General features: G+C 37.9%; 1 protein-coding gene across 1 annotated transcript in view; it reads right to left on the reverse strand.

The window, feature by feature from the left end:
* The window catches only part of CA10 (carbonic anhydrase 10), a 718,916-nt gene that overhangs the window by 500,944 nt on the left and 204,251 nt on the right, over window positions 1–13,721 (reverse strand). The window lies entirely within an intron of this gene.

Genomic DNA, 13,721 nt, shown 5'->3' on the forward strand with positions numbered 1-13,721 from the left:
TCTATGGTCTTTTCTTTTCTGCTTTGCTTCTTACTCATGATGATCACCCTTTTCCTGGCTTTTAAAGTAGATCTCTGCTTCTCAGTCACAAGACGCTCTGTTCCACAGTTCTTGTGCTTTGAACTTGTGGCTTTGTGTGTTGTGGCCTCTGGTCTTTCAACTAGAAGCTAAAATGCTGCAGCTTACCTGGTGCTGAGCTGGCTGGTGTTGGAAAACAGAGGCCAGGTGAAATCTTTCTGTGTTTTCCCAGAGTTACCCTGGAGCTAGCTGCATTATGTGTGGGGGAGTGGTAGTCTGGCCACGGGAGGTCTCCTTTGCTGAGCTAGAGCATAGGCAAGCTCAGTGGTTTGTGAACCTGCCTGTGCTAGTGTCTTCCTGATTCCCCTGGGGTGCTGAAGCCTAGACCCATAATTTAATCAAAAGACAACTGAGGTAGATCTAGAATTGAGTCACAAGTTGGAATCAGTGTGGTTCACTCAATTCTCTTACCAGAACTGAGTACAACATTACAAATACTGTGGTTGTGTTTGCTCCTTTGTTCTTGAAGAGGACCATGACATCAGAAAGATGATGGCATGACTTGAAATCAAATTGGATTTAAGTGAGGAAGGTCTGTGAAAAAACACCAGCCTCATTTTTTCCTTCAGAGGCATGTGGATCCGGTGGCCAGATATAGATCAGGACAAGTGAGATGACCCAGTATGCAGTGGGAGAGTTTGGCCTTTTTAACTAAAGTGTTTCCAACAGTTCTCACTTTGAATGAGGCAATGTCAATTCAGTAATTCAGCCTGTTTAAGAAGTGAGTCAAGGAATGGTCCCTTTAATAAGAAAAGAAATTAAACCAGGAGGGGAAGATTTTATCAGGGTTGCTGACCAAAAGAGAAAAAGTTACTACTTACATTCAGTCTGAGATATCAGGGACCAAAAAATAATAACCATTAAGTGGTACTTGGGCAGGGACTTTTTGTTGGACAATCAATGATAGCCAGAGCAAATTGGGTTTAAGGCATAGTTTTAAAGAAAGAAATCTAGCCATCAAAATTTACTTTCCTTTGAGCAGAATACCCTGAGGTAAAGGCATGATACCCCATGCAGGGAGGGGGAATGGAGGGGAGGAGAGGAGAGGATACAGCAATTTGCCTAGAGTTACATAATCAGTATACATGATGTGGGACTTGAAACTAGGTATTCCTCACTCTGAGGTCAGTTCTTTATCTACTTCCTCTTGCTGTAATCATTTGACCAATTCAAGATAGACTCAAACATATTGATACCTAATCCATACCTTTCCATTTTGTCTACAAAGATAGCAAGGACTTTTTCACTTTCTCTCTTGGAAATTTCATTAGCTCTCATGGATTTATCTATCATTTCTATGCAAAGGGCTGCAAAATTTATATATCTAGCCCTCCTCTCTTCATCTCTCCTTATCCTATATCTCCAACTGCAAGAATGAGATACATGTATATATATGTATCAATAGACAGATACACATATGTGTTTATATGTATGAATGTGTACACATATATAGATATACAAACAGAGAGATATATGTATACACACCTAGATGTTCCTCAGACATTTAAAATTCAGCATGTCAGTGATTGACTATTTCATGTAATAAAGCCATCTCTCCATCTGTCTTCAAACTTCCTTATATCTGTTGAGCATGCAACTTACATTTTTGCTAACTTGGAGTCAACTTCAACTCTTTACTCTCCCTTATGGCACGTATCTAATCAGCTGCTGAGTTTTATCACTTTGATTTCTACAATGTCTCTTGCATCTGGTCTTTCCTCTACACTTGCTCCAAAGCTACTCTAATTTGGGATCCATCACCTCTCTCCTTCACTAGTGCAGTAACTTCACAATTGTATCTAGTCCTTCCCCTTCTTTAATTTATCTTCTGCACAGATACAAACCGACATTGCTAAAGCAGAGATCTGACTATATCAATCCTTGGCCCAAGAAACCTCAAGGGCTACCTATTTTCTCTATTATTATGTCCATTTTATAGATGAGACCTCTTGAGCAACTTAACATCGTCTCAGGTGGGATTTGAACTCAACATGCTATCTATGTCTTCTCTTCTGATTCTTGGATAAAATAGAACCTTTTCTTTTGGCATTCCCAGTCCTTAGCTAGGAATTCATAGCATTCTCACTCTAGGCTACTTCTCCAAGTTGATTATATAGTCCTCCTCCTCAGTCTCTCTACATTTCAGCTACTTGCTGTTTCCCACATATGACATGCATCCCCATAGTTTTGAATAGTTTATCTCTCATGCCTGGAATGTTCTCTGTCCTCCCCTCTACCTCTTAAAACCCTTCAAGGTTCAACTTATTTTACTAATCCTGATATCAGTTTGAATATTTCTAACTTTAGGAAAATTTCTGACTTTAGGAAAATCATTTAACTTCTTTGTACCCATTTTCTGTGAAATGGAGGGATTGGACCAGTCAAATCACCAAAAATTTATTAACACCTGCTATATGTCAGATAGTGTCCTAAATGCTAAGGATACAAAGAAAGGAAAAATAGTTTATTCCCTCAAGGAATGAATAATCTAATGCAGAGCTCAAAATTTAATGACTAGATGATCTCTAAGGCTCTTTCCAATTTTAATTCTATGATCCTAAAATGTATTGACACCCAGGTCCTATCATAATAGACAGATAACACTGGTCAGTGGAAAGAACACTAGATTAAAGTCAAGAAAGAATTAGTTTCAAATCCTGCCTGATATTTACTGGCTATGTGACTGAACAAGTCATTTAAGCACTCCAAGTCTCAGTTTACTTATGAAATGGGGATAATTCAGGTAGATATTTGTAGTACCTATCACACACGTGTGATGTGAGGATCCAATGATATAATATATAAGTGAAAATCTTTTACCCTACACAAATATATTCTAAATGTCCACTCTTTGTTATAGGTATGAAATTGTTGATTCTGTTATTAGAATGTAAGCTACTTGCAAGCAAGGACTGTTTAATTCTTCGTACTTGCACCCACAGTTCCAAACAGAGTGCCTGGCACATAATAGTTGCTTAAAAAATAGTTGTCAGTTGCTAGGGAAAGAAGATTTCAGGTCTGGCCTTAGGCTTGCTAGGTATAGAAGACCTTGAAAGTGAGAAAAAGGACTCTATACAGAATGTGCTAAGAAATATGCGACCTTGATGCATATATATAAAATTGCATATAAATATGCAAATGTAATGATTTTTGAGCAAGATAATGACATGATGAAATCTTCTTCATAAGGAAGATGAGTCGGAGAGGATCTCATCACACAAGATGGAGTATTGTTAGCTGACACTCATTTCAGGGAAGCAAGCTAAAAGGCTGTCATAGTAATTCAGGCTGAGACAAAGAAGATCTATCTAGTCCTGGGTGGATGAGTGGAAAGAGAGAGGAAGCGACACAACAGATGAAAAAATCACCAAGATTAGGTGATTGGAATACGTCCAATTTGGTGATGGGGATAAGTGTAAGATGCTGCCCCAATTTCCAGGCAGACATCAAAACCTAAAGACTGATAACATTGTTTTCTCACAATTGATATGAAGAATTTAAAAACAAACAAGAACTTACTCTGATTTGTCATAGAAGTACAAATTTTAATTAATGTTTATTGATTACGTTTTCATTAGCTTTATGTCAAACCAAAATTCTCACTATGTTTGAGTAATTATGCAAATGTCTGTGTACTAATTTGGCTTCTTTTTTTTTTAACCAGAACAGTATGAGTTTAGTCTATTTATTATTCATCTATTTGACATCATGACAACTGAGGCTGGGAGACTGTACTGAGAACCAAGTATATACCAGAGATTAAATAAAGCTGTTGCAAGAGGCAAAAGCTTATGAATTGATGTATTAATAATTACAATAGTACGTTAAAATTAATTCTGTTTTAAACCAAAATTATTAGTAATAATTATTTAGGAAACTCTGCACTAGTTCTATTTAGGATTTTTTTTTCTGTTGTTTCATATGGGAAGGGGCCTATTGAACTATAAATACTAAATGGGATAATTTGCATAAAAGGACCAGTGAAATGGGGTTCTGCAGAGGGGGTTTCTATTACACATACAGCAGGCGTTGCTGAATACTCTACGTATGATTGGTTTTACCATCGCATGGATTTATTCTGCTTCCTCTTACTCCTTTTCAGTTCATCACTGGTACTATCAATTATGTCTATATATCAAAACTTTCCTTTTTGGTATAGGAACTTTACCAACCTGGTCCACCAAACTGGAGAATCACTTGAAGATCAAAGAGGTTAAGTGAATTGCCAATAATGACACAGTTAATGAGTCAAAAGAAAAATTGCAACTCAGATTTTCTCAATCATGTTTAACACTGTCTACTGTACCATGCTGTCACTAAACCACACAAAATGTGTTTAAAAAAATTACATGTATTAGGATGTGTTAGGATTGTTGAAGCTTCTTAGTGGATAGGCCTTTTGATGTGGTTTAGTTGTTTCAGTTATGTCTGACTCTTTGTGACCCAATTTGAGAATTTTCTTGACAAAGAAACTGAAGTGATTTGCCATTTCCTTCTCCAGCTTATTTTACAGATGAGGAAACTGAAGTAAACAGGGGTAAGTAACTTACTTGCCCAGAGTCACACAGATAGTAAGTGTCTGAAGCTACATTTAAACTCAGGTCTTCCTGACTCCAGGTCCAGTGCTCTATCTACTGTGCCACCTACCTGCCCACACATAGCCCTTACTGATTAATAACTCTTGAAGGATCAAAATTCTATATCTGTTAATTTGCCCTAATCATTCTTTTACTGGTCTTGTGGCATTTCAAAATTTGGGACATTGTTAATTGAGCACAGTACCAGTGGTGTGGTATTAGTTATTAGATATTAGTTCCAGAACTAATTCATACTTCTAGGAAAAGAGACATGCATGTGGAAAAATATTCAAAATTTATAAAAAATATCAAAATATATTAATGCTCCTATGGTAGATGAGAGAATATATTGTATAGTAAGTAAGTGGTCAGTTTTGGAATAAGAAAAACTAGAGTTTAAGTCCTGACTCTCGCATATATTAGCCATGCAGCCACGAGAAAGTCAATTAATATATTATTGTCCCAATCAGTTCTTCAAGACTATAATTTACAAATGGTTTACTAATTTGTATGGGATGAGAGAGTTTCCATGTGAAGAATTCCTCACACAAGTGAAATTACAGGTCATTTTAAAAGAAAATGGGTGTGGACTATTCTAAATTGAAAAGCTGGTAGTATAAGGCATCTCTTAGATGCCTACGTAATTTGGCAAGATTCCACCTATTTGGTGAGGTCTTTGGTGTGTATGCCCACAGTTACCTCTTCCCTTCCCTATCCTAATACCTTCCTTTCTTGAGTATACAAATGTAATATTGGTTTTTCCCTTCCAGCCTAATTAGAAGTCACATTAAAAAAACCCAACAAAACAACAACACTCTCTACAATGCTTTCTGAAGCCAAAATTCCTTGCTCTTCTCTTGGTTCCAAACTCCTCTGTGTTTTATATTTGGTTACTCTGAGTAGCATATGCCCTTTATTCACCACACACCAAATCTGTCCAACTTGCATATATCTTAATGCAGCCTGCCAGCTCTCTAATCCTTGGCAAACAAATTGGTGAGAAATGCAGCAAAGTTTCTCACACCAAGCGTTCCAGAAAGTTTTGGTGAATCAATTCCTTCCTGTGAAATATCCGAAGTTTTATGGAAATCCTAATAAATTATCTTTGCCTCCAGGGCCTCTCCTTTGTTTCTTGAATTCAATAACACACCCAATTCAAATTACTCAGTTTAGTTGACAGGCCCCTTTTCAAGAAGCTGAGCTATCCAAGTCATTTGCCACACAATTGTATGCATATTTCACATTTTATTTGTTGACTTTGTTTATTGATCGTTAGGAAAAAGAAAAGAAAAGCATAATCCCCCTCTAGCTATACATCAAGCACAGAATGGTGAACATGATTAGATAGAATTTACAAAAACTATATTCCAAATCATGAGATAAGTCTACTCATGCCAAACTGCCAAAAGAAAAAACTACTCATTGTCTTCCTTCCTCTTTCCAGTTTCAAAAGGTCCTTCTCAGATGGGAGATGTAAATTGCTGACCTGCTGCAATGTCAAGATGTGAGAACAATCACCCTCAAGACCTCTGTCTATGGATTGTGAGAGAATGTGTGGCATAATGGATCAAGAGCTGCCTTTAGAAGCAGAAAAATTTTGATCCAAGTCTCATCTCTGACATATATTGGTTAAGTGACTCAAGTCACTCAATCCCTCAGAGACCCAGGCAACACTTTAAGTTGCTGAAATTTGCCAATCTGCATTGGTACAAGGTGTATCCTCACAGAGAGTTCCCTATGCCACTGGTATCAAATTTAAATAGAAACAGATCTAAGCTGGCCCAATAATGACTTGGAAAACCACAAATTAACATTAACTATGGTGTATTGGATTTTTATTTATTTTGTTAAACATTCCACAATTGCTGTGGGCTACATGTGAGATACCCCAGCCCTCCACCAAGAAAATCACAGCTCTGGAACAACAACAGTAGCAACAATCACAAATATTCGAGTCACACTGAAGGTTGCTAGGGATGCAAAGGCATAAAAGAAACAATCCCTAATCTCAAGCAACTTTCATTATTTTGGAACCTATCAGAGACTCAGAATGTGGAGACTCTGATTTTAGAGAATGTTATTTAAAAAAAAAAGGTTTAAAGCTTTATTAAGGTTCGATTTAGACATTTACATTATAATTCAAATAAGATCATGTTATCAACCAATTGCTGTTTTTTAAACTACAGTTAAGTCCCTCCCACTCCTAAGAGCTGACAACAGTTAAATTCAATTACTCTAGATCTAGAGTCTAGGTAACACTCCATTCAACAGGTGCTGGTAGAGGCCAACCCTTCTTCATTAAGAATTGTTATTGACAGTAGGTCTGCTTCAATTCCCCAATGTTAGCTGGGATTTTTATTTCTTCCTTGTGCCTATTGCCAGGAATGGGTAGGACTACTTTGGATCACCAAACCCTTGGCTCTTCAAAACAGTATCTACTATATTTCACCCTATAAATGTCATCACCACATAATCGTTGCCTCAACATAATTGTTGCACCCTGTTTTTTCAGTCCAAAAATGGCTTATAACCTTTCATCTTGTAATTGTCTCATGGAATAATTCTGTTTGTCATGCTTAAAAAGTAAATAGAGCAGCAACGTATTCATCAGTGGTATATGGATATGTATGTATCTCTCGCACATTATGAGCCTAAATTTCTCAGGGCACGCGCATTGTCAGTATTTAATTTTATTGTATATTTATGAGTATTCCCTGCATCCTAGTCTTGGACCAAAGACAGTTCAGTAATAAATGATTTTTAGGTAATACTGGCACAATTTTTTAAAAAACTTTGTATAATGGTTGCACCCTACATTTTTGCAAAAAAAGGGGCAAAAATCTGTGATGACTCTATGGTGAAATACAGTAGTCTGGACGAAGTATAATGAGAGAAATAAAAGTCACATGGCTCTGATTCAAGGTGCCAACAGGCACTTAGAAATCAAGCCTCAGAGCCTATAGCTGATGTCTCAGTCCTGAGTACTAGAAGTTTTGGTGGAAAGTCACCTGGGGAAGTCTATCTCAAGGAATGCACAGTATCAGTTAGTATTCTAAATCTTTTATTCTTAATGCCCTAGATGTCCAGAATCAATACAGAGGTTTGATGCCAGTGACTTCCTCTAAATAATTCCTTAATTCCTAAATAATTCCATTATTTCAAATCTTTTCTTCTTAACATGCTGGATGCCCAGGATTCATGCGTAACCTTTTTGGCAATGATGTGGTTGCTTTGAGGTAATGCTATTTAGAAAGATGTAAATTGGAGCAAAGACAGAAGGATGGTGCTACCAGCATTCAAATCATGATTCTTGCTTATATTAGTAGCCAGCCCCATCTGTTTGAGCATCATCCAGGACACTTGACGTTAGGGGTGAAAACACAGGCAACCAATGGCCAAGGAGATTTCTTGGGCAACCTTTTTCATAGCATCTGTGGGAGAGATCCCTAGCCCAGTGCTTGACATCTAGTAACCACTCAAGAGCTGCCTGTTGGCTGGCAGATCCTTGACCATGATCTGGGACTAAAGATAAGCTTTGGCAAATACAAAAGTTGAGTTCAACCTCTATCTTCAGCAAAACTTTCCCTTTGGAAAGTCATTCCTCCTCCTCCAGAAAGACAAAACAGGCAAAGTCACAGGAATGGAGTCAGAACAAATCACCCAAGAAGATACCATTAATAGCAAACAGAAGCACTTCAGTCTTTAGCATATGTTCTGTCCTCCCACCCCACCACTTGTCTTTGCCCAAACAGAAAGCCAAATGCTTCATGGAGATGTAAGGAAAAGTCTGTCCTTGGCAGAACTTGGGCAAAAATATTTGTGAGATTTCAACTTTGGGGGGGGGGATTAAAAATTCCTTAGTTGCTATGATCTTCTTAGAACACCCAGACACTGAGTTACTTTCATGGTTGTCCAGAAGAAGTTAGGGAACTCATCACCCACATCCAAGTGCACAGCTAGAGCTCAGGGGTCACTCAGTCAATAAGAATTTATTAAGTTCCTCCTATGTGCCAAGAACTGACTATGATCAAGAGGAGAAACTTTGTTGATGTCTTGTTTAAGTCCTGGTTAATTTTGAACCCAGAGTTATATGATAAAACATATTTTTGGAAAGATGATGAAAATGAAGTGACCATTGGTCCCTATTTTGGACCCAGTGGTATTTTCCTTGAAAAAAAGGTTTTATATATATATATATATATATATATATATATATATATATATATATATATATATATATATATGTATATATATGTATATGTATATGTATATGTATATATGTATATATAATGTATATGTATATATGTATATATATACATACTTCTCAATCATAAGCATGTAAATATATTGTATATACACACATGTAATATACAATGTATAATATGTATGTTTATATGAATCTATAAGCAACAAACTCCTACTATGGTAAATCAACATATATTAGAGCCACCCATTTTCCTTCTCTGAGGCAATAACAAAAGTGTTATTGGTAGATACTGAGTCATCTATCTAGTGTAGTTTTTCACTTGTTAGAGATGTTATACAGAAGACTCCTGCTCAGAGATAGGTTTCTCTGGACAACCTATGAAGTCTCTTCTGTAAATGACATTCATTTGACTTAGCAGTGCTGGGAAACAGAATCTAGGTAGAAGATATCTGATGAAGAAACAATACATGTGGATCATCCCAAATCTGGATAATAAGGCTCTCAAAATCAATCATTGATTGGGATTTCAATGTAATCAAGTCAAATTCGTACAAGAAGCAACCATGATTCCTTTGCCTGCATAATGAGAGGCTGATATTGCATTCCTTTTCAAATTCTTGTAATGTTTGCTCTAACTTGAGTTTAGGAACCTGTTAAGTCTAGTTTGATGGAAATATAATTGAATACGAGTAGCATAATAGGAAGGTAAGGTTTTACAGTTTCTGGGTCAGACCTGTCTAGGTAAGTCTTGTGATACAGGCCTGGGATGGAGTGGGGAGAGTGTTAGGGAGAAATGCAAGGAGGAAGAATGGATTTAAAAGGCAAGACACTTGTGAACCATTAAGCTAAAAAAAAAAAAACCTTTATTCATAAGAGATTTAAAAAGTACAATTTCTAAAGTTATAAAGGTTTTTGACTCAGATAAAACTTTACTCTGGCTTCACAATCACCATGGTAACCAGATACATTAGGTCAAGAAGATATTCTCATGAAAGAAATAAATGTTCCAGTAAAACCTCTAATGCTAATCCCTTCTTTTGTTGTTGAGTTGTTTCAGTCATGCCCAATTCTTCATGACTCCATCTGGGATTTTCTTAGCAAAGACACTGAAGTGGTTTATTGTTTCTGTCTCCAGCTCATTTTATAGATGATAAACTGAGGCAAACAGGGTTAAGTGACTTGCCTAAGGCAACACATCTAGTAAGTATCTGAGGTCACATTTGAACTCAGTCCTCCTGACTCTAGGGCAGGCACTCTATCTACTGAACCACCTAGCTGCCCTAATCACCTCTAGGCTGGGTCTTTTTATGCTTCAGGTAATAAGGAAGTCAAATAACCTCCCTGTCTCCTTAAAGAAGTATCCTAGCTTTCATTCCAGAAGAACCACTGCTAGGTTATACAGTATTGGGTGGTGGCACCATGAAGAAAGTGGAAGGGAGGAGAAAGGGGATGAAGAAGGATGCTCTGCCCATAGATGATGTCAATGGTGGCATGAGTATGAAAGAGTTGCTGTTCTTCCTCGGTGATGGCCCCAGAGACAGGCTTGACATTCATATGTCTGGCATGATAATTGCATGGGCAGCAGAAAGTATCATTCCTACCTCAGAATGGATTTGCAGAGGGCCTCAGATGGCAAATAAAGGAGTCTGAGTTTTATTTAGTAAGCTGTGAGGAACTACTGACAGTGCTATAAGGGCTTATGATTTACCTGGCTCTACTTTGAATATATCTGAGACTCCCACAGTCATTTTTCCTACACTTCCACTGATCCTTCCAATAAACCATTATGAAGCTTTCTCAGCTTAGTCACTCTTTATAACTCATAACTTCCAAGTGTCTAAATGGAGGAAACTTACCTCTCCCTTACTTGACTCCATTCAGTACCCAAATTATCCTACTATGGGTTATATGCCAAGATAGGGCAGATTTCTGCTTGTGAAGACCCACATGATTCAAAATGACACTCCCTATTGAGTCATATGGACTGGATGGAGGAGGGATTTTTCTCTTGGTCAATGAGGAAGGATTCTATTAATTTCCTTTGTTGGCAAGAGATGTGAATGCAAAAGGCCTCCACTCAAGTGTCTTGTGACTAGTGCCTCTGCCTTTCCTCATCCTTGGTCTGGCTCTGCTATAAGTGTCTAACAATAAAAGCACTACCTATCTATGTATCTATTTGTCTGTCTAGAAGTCAAGAAATCTCTTCCCTGGAAGAGCTGAGAAGCAGCTTTTTATCTAAGCGCAAAAGGCTATGGTTAGGACATGTGACCTGACTGGCCTACAAGTGGGAGGCAGAACTGCAAGATCCTTCTGGAGCCTTCTCTTTACCTTGCTCCCTCTCCTTTCACAAGAACAGGAGCTTTTTGTCTCTGCTCTAAGCTCTCTCTTTTCCCTCAGGTGGGGAAGGGGACCATTGCTTTCTCTGTGTCTTGGAGCTTTCTCTGCTCCATTCTCTCTCCAGGAGAATGGAATGATAGGAAGTATAAGGACATACCTCACTTAATTGAGCTTTGCTTGACTGTGTTTCACAGATATTGCATTTTTTAGAGATTGAAGGTTTGTAGCAACCCTGCACTGAGCATATCCACCAGAGCCATTTTTCCAACAGCATGTGCTCACATCGTGTTTCTGTGTCACATTTTGGTAATTCTTGCAACGTATCAAACTTTTTTGTTATTATTATATTTGCTATGGTGATCTGTGATCAGTGGTCTTTGATGTAACCATTTTGGGCTCCATGAACAGTACCCATATAAGATAGAGAACTTAATTGATAAATATTGTCTGAGTTTCTGACTGCTTCATGAACTGGCTTTTTCAGTTTCTCTCCTCAGGCCTCCCTCTTCCCTAAGACACAACAATATTGAAATTAGGCCAATTAATAATCTTATAATGACTTCTAAGTGTTCAAATGAAAAGAAGAGTCAACTGATATGGCAAACTTCCTTGTTGTATTATTTTAAGAAATTGTCAGAGCTACCCCAGCCTTCAGTAACTACCACCCTGATCAGTCAGTAACTGTCAACATTGAGGCAAGACCCTCTACCAGCAAAAATATTATGATTCCCTAAAGGTTCAGGTGATAGTTAGCAATTTTTAGCAATAAGGTATTTTTGAAATTAAGGCATGTACACTTTTTAGACATGATACTATTGCATATTTAAGAGAGCAGGGTATAGTATAAGCATAACTTTTCTATGCACTGGAAAAAAAATTCAAAAAATTCATGTGACTGACTTTGTTCTGACATTTGCTTTATTGTAGTAGGCTAGGGCTAAAATCACAATATTTCTGAGGCATGTCTATATTCATTCCCTACTTTCCCTGTGAGAAAAGGTATCTAAGAGTATACTCTTCTGGTATGCAAAGGAGCAAATAGTCTGATTTCAAATGTTATCTCAGATGCTTACTAACTTTGTGACCTTGAAGTTACTTAACTTCTTTGTACCTCTGGATCCTACTCAGGAAAATAAGGGGTTCAGACTTGGTAATCTGTATGGTCTGTTACCCCTTCTGGATCACTGCCTTGTTGTGGTTCAATGAAATTATGAGCTATGCCATGCAAGGTTACTCCAGACAGGCAGGTCATAGTAGAGAGTCTGACAAAGCTCTGACAAAGCTTTGCCAGGAAAATTCCTTGGATGGTACTTTATGGTTCACAGGGTCACAAAGAGTCAGACATGACTGAAAGACTAAACAGCAACAACAGCGTTCTATTTTCTATTATCTATGGTCTGATTCTGTGATCTTTCTTTTCCTCACATTTCCTCTTTTAGCTTATAATTAGGAAGTTTGTATGACATTTTAATAAGGAAGACTCCACTGGTTCTAAAATAGGAATCAACAATCACTTCATTTCCATTCTCTTGCCAAAAATGTATTTTGTCTGATTTAGCTAGGTGTTCAGCGGTTAACTGGGAATTAAACAGGGCATGCACAAGGTTTCCCTTCCTGATTGTTGCCTGTGCTTAGTCCAGTGCTTCACCCACTGACTAGCCAACCATAAGCTCTAGCTCTGCACTTGAATACTTTTGAGACGAACTATCTGACTTCCTCTGGGCAACCATGCACATGACTCAGTATTCGAGTACTTTGAGATGGTCACTGACAAGAAAGAGCTTATTAGTGACTCAATAAATTTTTAAAAAGAGAGCGACTCTAGCCCTGTCAACTCTTCCTTGAATTCTTCATGTGTCAAATAGTTCTCCCTTGAGGGAGTCAACGAGGAGCTATCTTTCCCCTGGTCCCAATAGAAATGGTGAAAATGTCAAGCAAATGGCAGCTAAGGACCCATATCTTACCTCGGTAAGTATGGTCTTGAGTTTTGGCCTCTTCTATGTTTGTTCTTTCCTCACTTTAGGTGACTGATTATCAGCCCCAAGTAGACTTTATCATGTCTTGGACCACTCTGTAGGTTCAAGATGTTCTGGGCACTATGGACAGGGCTGACTGTCAAAAAGGGAAAGAGTCCCCAGCAACTCCTCCAGTGATCCTGAAATAGATGACTACCCATAAGAGAATGACCCTGATCCCTGGTCTAACTTGCCAGAAGATATGTCCTTTGAGGAGGACAATTCAAAATCAAGGTGAAATGTGGAATGCCTTTTCAGTAGTCCTTCAAAATACCTTATATGTAGATGAGTTTCAAAGATAAACAGTCCAGGAAAGAATAACAGATGCTCCCCATCAGCCTGGAGAATAGCCCTCCTGGCAACTGCCTCTGTGGATATTGCAGCCTCCATCTCTTTGGCAGTTATAGCTACTGTAGACCAAGAAAAGACATTTCCTACCACTAAAGTCCTTGGCACCATCAAATAGTACTACCATTTGTTTAAGTGTGTTTCTGTCAAAGGTATGTT

Source organism: Notamacropus eugenii, chromosome 2 (genome assembly GCF_028372415.1).
Source record: "Notamacropus eugenii isolate mMacEug1 chromosome 2, mMacEug1.pri_v2, whole genome shotgun sequence".
NCBI lineage: Eukaryota > Metazoa > Chordata > Mammalia > Diprotodontia > Macropodidae > Notamacropus > Notamacropus eugenii.